Raw genomic sequence first — 7,140 nt, 5'->3', positions numbered from 1 at the left:
CTTTCCACAATGCCCGCGGCAATTCAGAGCAGGTTAGAGCCCTGTAAGCAGGGGTCCATGCAACCACCTCTGCCGGTCACCGAAGCTGCGGCCCCATGATGTCACAGCTACCGAGGCCGCAAGTCACGGCACCTCCACGATATCCTGAGGCAGTACACTGGCACCCTCGCCGGGGTGGACCCACCAGCAAGTGTCCCTCAGCAGGGCACCAGCCCCTGCACCCCCTTTTATGGGGTGGTGAGAGGGATTCAGACTGGAGAAATGCAATGGGGAATCGGAGCTCATGCTCAAGCGACTGTTCCGTCCACCATCTTGGACACGCCTTGAGATACAACGCATTCCTACCTATTTTGACATAGGGTAACACAGCTACAAGGCTTGCGGCCTGCCCTTCACGGCCATTTTATCAAAATGCCCGTGAGCATTCCCTTGATGTCACTTGTGACCATAGATGAGCCAGCATCCTACTCTGTGGCCTGCAGACAGTGCCTCATAGCGCTTTAGTGTTTTATTTTTCTAAGGATGAATTGCAATGGTTTTAATTAACTATGCTAATAAACTATTACTTACTTACATAGCACTGGAACATAGCTGCCTGCACTGCATGACATTACGCAGTTCCCCACATTGCCACTTGTTGCGACTTACCCTGTTGTTGTTGGAATTCATCTTAGCCAGCACTGTCCTCCTGTTCCACAACTCCAACTACTGACTCCTCATAGATGACAGCGGACACCTGTTCCTCCAAGGGATCCAACTCCTCCTGAGACACTGGACTACTAACTCAGGTCTGCAATGCTGCCTAGAAATTAGTTGCCAGTTTCACCTTTTTTGTGCTTACAATCATGCCAGCGCTTCTTACAGACAGTCACTGTTCTCTTGCCTTTGGCAACACTGTTCACCTTGTCCACTATAGTCTGCCATATGTTCTTTTCTCTCTCCAATGTCCCTATGGAGCAATCAAAGAGATGGTGTTGATGCTCCATCATCTCTGTGATCAAGATCTAATTCTCCTCCTCACTGAACTTGCACTTCCTCTTCCTCTTCCCCTGGGACTCTGGCAGGACATCCTGGCTTTTAGTGGGGTTGTTGTCCTGGCTGGTTGTTGTCTTGTTGCCCTTGCTGCTGTCATGTAATTGTAACTTTTTTTCACAAAAACCGGTCCCAGGATGCTTGTTTGCGGTCCAGGGAAGACCTGGTTTGGCAGTTCGGGCTGGACTATTCCCATGAGGCACAGGGTCAAGACTGATTTGCCAATATCTGTGTCTGAACAGGGGTGGCGAAGTGAGCTGAAGAACGATGATGGGTTCAACCCATATCTGTGACTGGGGGTGAGTGTCTGAAAAGTTTCAGCACTCTGTCCATTATCACCTTGTGTTAACGTTGTTTGCCTTAAGTTGGCAGGGTATGCCCAGACGTGGGTCCCTTCCTCACTTTGGCACTGTATTCAATCTAGCCTGGCTGATGGGGGGTGTTACCCTGAAACCGGTCCCAGGATGATTGTTTCCGGTCCAGGGAAAACCTGGCTTGACAGTTTGTGGTGGACTGCTCCCATGAGGCACAGTGTCAAGACTGATTTGCATATAGCTGGGTCTGAACTAGGGTGGTGAAGTGAGCTAAAGATTGATGGTGGATTCAACCCAGATCTGTGACTGGGGGTTAGTGTCTGAAAAGTTTCAGCCCTTTGTCCAGCATCTCCTTGTGTTTACATTATTTCTGATTCCTTGTCACTCCATATTTCCAAACCGTACGACAGCGTGGGCAATATTTATGTTATTTCTGATTCCTTGCCACTCCATATTTCCAAACCGTATGACAGTGTGGGCAATATTTGCTCTGCCATCATTTTCAACAGGTGTCTGTAGGAGGGACAGCTCAATTTCTTTTTCAGCAATTTGTATGCAAAGGTTAATGATTGGGCATTAGCTCTCATTTCTCTTTTCTGGTCCATGAATGACATGTGTCGCCCCAGCTTAATTCCTAGATATTTATAAGAGCAAATCTCTTCTACTTGTTCGCCCTTTGCGTACTATTTGAATTTGTTGTACTTAGAGTCCACTAGACTCACCACTTTTGTTTTCTTCTTGCTCTGCTCCAACCCCATGCTGGTCGAGGTAATTTGTCAGATTGTTTATAACTCTTTGCAGACCAATCGGACTTAGGCTAAGAACCACTATATTGTCTGCGTATTGGAGGTATGGTATTGACTTGTTTGCCGAGTTGGGTGGATGGCAGTTGGCTATTGAGAGGTGACCATTTATGTCAGCAAGGTACAAATTAAATAAATTTGTAGCCCTGTTTCAGGCTGTGATTGGTGTTTATCTTGGCTGACACTCTGCTGCCGTTTCCGAGATTCACACTGAGCCAGGTGTTGCTGTGTAATGCTATAATGGCGTTAATTAATTGACGTGGTAGTCCCCATGTTTTCAGATTTTCCAAGGGTCTATCTTGTGGATCGACAATTTTAAGTCTATGAAGCATGTGAATAATCAAGATTTTCTACTTATCGCTTTTTCTGTCAAAATTGCTAAGGCTGCCAGGTTAGTGGTTGTTCCCATGCTGGGCCTAAATCCGGTTTTAAATTGCATGATTGCACGCTTCTCCTCCAGCCATGCTTGGAGATGTACTTAAATGAAGGATGCAAACAATTTGGCCTCTACATTAGCTGAGTAGTAAACAGCTAAGTTGTTAATTTTGTATACTTCTTGGTCTGTATTTTCTTCCTTTATTTCTGAAATTTGTTCTGTTGGAGATCTGATCTATTTTAGGCAAACTACAGTACTTTTAATGGATATAGCAATTTCAAAGGCTTCTTGACGACTAGGTTGTTTTTCTAATAATTTTGCTTGTATTCATTGGTTATTTGTGCATTGCATCAATTGTTCTCTAATGAGGGAATAATTGAAGGTTCCATAGTCACATAGCATAACCCCCTGAGTACTGCAATGTCATTTTGTAACACTTTCTTGCTTCCCTTAGGTTCTGCTAAAGATTTGGGGAATTTCAGTACCATATTGACTGTGTCTCCAACTTGATTTTCTAACTTCAAAATTGTTATCATATATACATCTAAACTTTCCTCCTCTACATGTTGGGCTTTTCTCCTCCTATAGCTATTAAATAGAATTGGAAATGTTTCCCCACTCCTCTATAGTATGTTAGGTCCACCTAGTTCCTTTAGAAAAGGTAGCGGCTGTGACATACTTGCAGCAGACACGGTGACAATAAATATAGTTAAAATAAAAAAATTATCATGAATATGAAATGAAAGAGTTATGACTATCCAAACCTGTGTTTACAGATGGATCAAGTATTGTCTTCTTTTGCTTCATCTTTAATTTATATACATGTTAGATGTGGGGTCTCTAGATGGCAGTGGTTTGCACCCTGTCCAAGTAGGGACCCTCATTCTAGTCAGAATACGTAAGTTACACACCTAAGATAACTCCTTCTGATCCCCTTGGCACAGAGCAGTCATGCATATCCCAGAGGCAATGTGTAAAATATTTCCACACACACAGTAACACAGTGAAAGCATTAAAAAAGGGCTCCCCACCAGTTTAGAAATATAGCCAATATTTATCTGAATAGAACAAGACTAAAACATACACAAGTCAACATATGCATTTTCAAAGATTAAATAAAGTTGTAGTTCTTAAAAATTAATGGTTGCGCTTGATCAGGACAAAGTACCTTAGATGCGTCAAAAATCAAAGACAATGAGAGGCGCACAGGAGGTGAGGTGTAAAAAAAAAACCAGGTTATGTGTCAGCTCCTTACTGCTACATGGAAGGTGATGCGTCGGATCCATACTGCTACAGGGGAGGTGATCTGTCATTGTCGGGCACAATGTCTCTGTTCCTTACTGAAGTGCAGTGTCAATGAAGGAATCAGAATCCAGGGACGATGTTTCAAAAATCACTTCATGCTGCATCGACTCTACAGTGCTGAAGCAGGCGCTGCATTGGAGTTGGGGTGATGCGTCATGGACTTCAGTGAAGCAGTGCTTGAGACTCATGTAGTGGCAGTTCTTCAGAGGCGTTGTGGCAAAAAGCTTGAGTTTGCATTGTAAGCCGCAGTCGTTGCCTCAAGTGGGACTACACTTGTGTCAGGTTTTGGCAGTTCTGTACCAATTCTGAACTGCCCATGGAGTTGATATGTAGATTTTCACCTAATTCACCTAATTCCAATGGCCCAGGAAGTGGATTTGGCACCAGTTGTCAGAGTAGGACTTACAGTAGCAGTGTCCAGGTGATTGCAGGTGAAGTCTTTGTTAGCCCTGAGACTTCTTAACTGGAGTCAGTCTCAAAACTAGCCATTGGAAAACCGTTGATGCAGGATTTAGAAAGCAAAGTTTGGTCCTTTCACTTCCAGGACAGAAGCAGCAAAGAGCAGGCCAACACAGCAAAGCGAACAGCAAAGTGGCAGTATCTCCTGATAGTAACCCAACTCTTCTTCCTGGCAGAATGTCCTCAACCCAGAAATGTTCTGAGTATTTTGTTTCAAAGGTCCAGTACTTATTCACATTTTAGACTTTAAAGTAGGCAAACTTCAAAGAAAAGTCTGTGTAGTGCACAAGGCCTTGCCTTTTCCTGCCTTGGCTCCAGACACACTACAGGAGGTGGAATCTTCTTTGTGTGAGGACAGGTACAGCCTTAATCAGGTGTCAGTATCAACTCCTACCACCACTCTAGCTCAGGAAGGTCCATCAGCCTGGTGAAAGGCCACCAGGATATGCTGGGCACACTTCAGCTCCCTTTGTGTGGCTGTCTAGAGTGAATGCAAAAACAACCCAATTGCCATCCTGACCCAGAAGTATTTTCAGAGACAGGCAGAGGCAGAGAATGGTTAAAGTAAGAAAATGCCAACTTTATAATAGTGGCATTTTAACACCTGGAGTCCATAGACACCAAACTCCAATTTTCTATCAGTTCCCATTTGAAATATACACTTGTAAAATGTTACAAGGCAGCTCTAATGCTGGCCTATGAAAAGATAGACTTTGCTATAGTGAAAAACGAATGTAGCAGTTTTTCACTACCAGGGCATGTAAAACACAACAATACATGCCCTACCTTTTAAATATACTGCACCCTGCCCCTGGGGCTACCTCGGGCCTGCCTTAGGGCTGCCTTGCATATAATAAAAAGGAAGGTTTGGGCCTGGCAAAAGGGTGCACTTGCCAGGTGGGAATGGCAGTTTAAAACTACACACACAGGCTCTGCAGTGGCAGGCCTGACACATGCTTTCGGGGCTACTCATGTGGGTGGCACAATCAGAGCGGCAGACTCACTAGTATTTATTTATTATTTATTTATTTATTTGTGTTTTATAGAGCGCGAACTAGGCTCGTTAGGGTATCAGAACGCTTTACAGGATTAACAGGTTGTATACAAGAGACTTAGAAGGGGGGTGGAAAGCATATGGGATACAAACATGTAAAAAATAATTTACTAGAAAATAGAGGTCCCAGGTCCTTGGGTGGGATGCCCGGTGGTGCCAGGTGGATAGCATCGGGATAGCCCAAGGCATGGCAGTAAACAGAAGATCAAAAACACTGAGGGTGATTGCAAAGCAGGAGATTAGGAGAGGAATTTGCCCATTAGGAAGGTTTTGGCCTCCTTTTTAATGCATGCCAGAGATGGAATTCTTCTAATGACGGGCGGGAGTGAGTTCCATATTCTTGGTGCAGCCCCAGAGAAGGCCCAATTGTATGTTTTTTTTTCACAAGCATGCTGGTTGGAGCAAGAGGTCTCTGGCGGACCAGGAGTTTCTGATTCCACCAGACACCATGAGTTTCTGGGCAAGAAATGCTAGGGAATTTGAGTACAGAGACTTGTGAGTGATACAAGCCATTTTAAGTTGGATTGTGGCCTCAAAAGGAAGCCAGTTCAAAGCTTTCAGGTGTGGTGAGATGTGGTTGAATTTCCTTGAACCTGTTAGTAGTCTGGCGTCCTCGTTGAGGCAGGCTTTTAATAGGGCCAGGGAAATCTTGGGTAAACCCAAGAGAGTAGAGCAACCATATTCCAGTCTAGAGATGACTAGTGCCTGGACTGCCATTTTGAGGTCCGGAGTGTCAAGGAAGGGTTTCAGTTTTCTTAGGTAGCTCAGGTGAAATCTGGCTGATTTGGCCATTGAGTTGATGTGGTCATGCATGTTCAAGCTGCAGTCTAGGGCTATTCCAATGGATTTGGCAGAGTCCACTATGGTCGGTGGGCAGTTCAAAGCTGTGATCGCCTTAATCCATTCCTGAATGTCAGGGCTGGTTTTGGGTGGGGAGATTAGAAGAAATTCAGGTTTTTTTTAGTTGAGTCTGAGCTCGTTAGCGGTGAGCCTTTGGACAGTCAATTTCAAGGCCTCATACAGGGAAAGAATCTCCTCAGGAGAAGAGATTTTGATGTAGATCTGGGTGTCGTCGGCATACATTTGGTAGGAGATATTTGCATTGTGTAGTACTTCGGCTAGCGGTTCAAGGTAAAGATTGAAGAGGGTAGGGGACAAGGTTGATCCTTGAGGTACTCCAACCAAGATCGAAGAGGGAGCAGACAGGTTACCGTTAATAAGGAATCTCTGTGAGCGGTCTGGAGGATGGACCTAAACCATTCAAGGATAGGGCCATCCAGGCCCATCCTTAGTTTGAGGCGTTCAAGGAGTTTTTCATGGTTGACCGTATCGAAAGCCGAGGATAGATCTAGAAGGATTAGGAGACAGGTTTTACCTTGATCAAGGGCTTGGAGGGCATGATCCACAATGTGGAGAAGGGTGGTTTCAGTGCTATGTCCAGGCCTGAATCAGGATTGGAAGCTGGTTAGTAGGTGGAAGTTGGTGATGTGTTGGCTCAACTGCTGTTGCACACATTTCTCTACAACTTTAGCTAGGAGTGGGATATTAGATATAGGTCTTAAGTTGTCAGGGGGAGTGGGATCCAGCGTAGGTTTTTTTAAGATGGGGAGGACTTGGCCGGCTTTCAGAGTGTCAGGTATCGACCCCCGTAGAAGGGAGGCATTGATTATTGCAGTCCAACTAGGAATGATACATTGACAGGCGGCGGCTAAGCAGTTAGAGGGGAGTGGGTCATTAAAGTGGTTGTCGGGTTTAGTGAGGAAAGAATAGTAGCATTTGAATTACAGGCCCTGTGCA

This window comes from Triturus cristatus, chromosome 3_1, assembly GCF_964204655.1.
Source record: "Triturus cristatus chromosome 3_1, aTriCri1.1, whole genome shotgun sequence".
Lineage (NCBI taxonomy): Eukaryota > Metazoa > Chordata > Amphibia > Caudata > Salamandridae > Triturus > Triturus cristatus.
Note: the sequence above shows the minus strand (reverse complement) of the source record.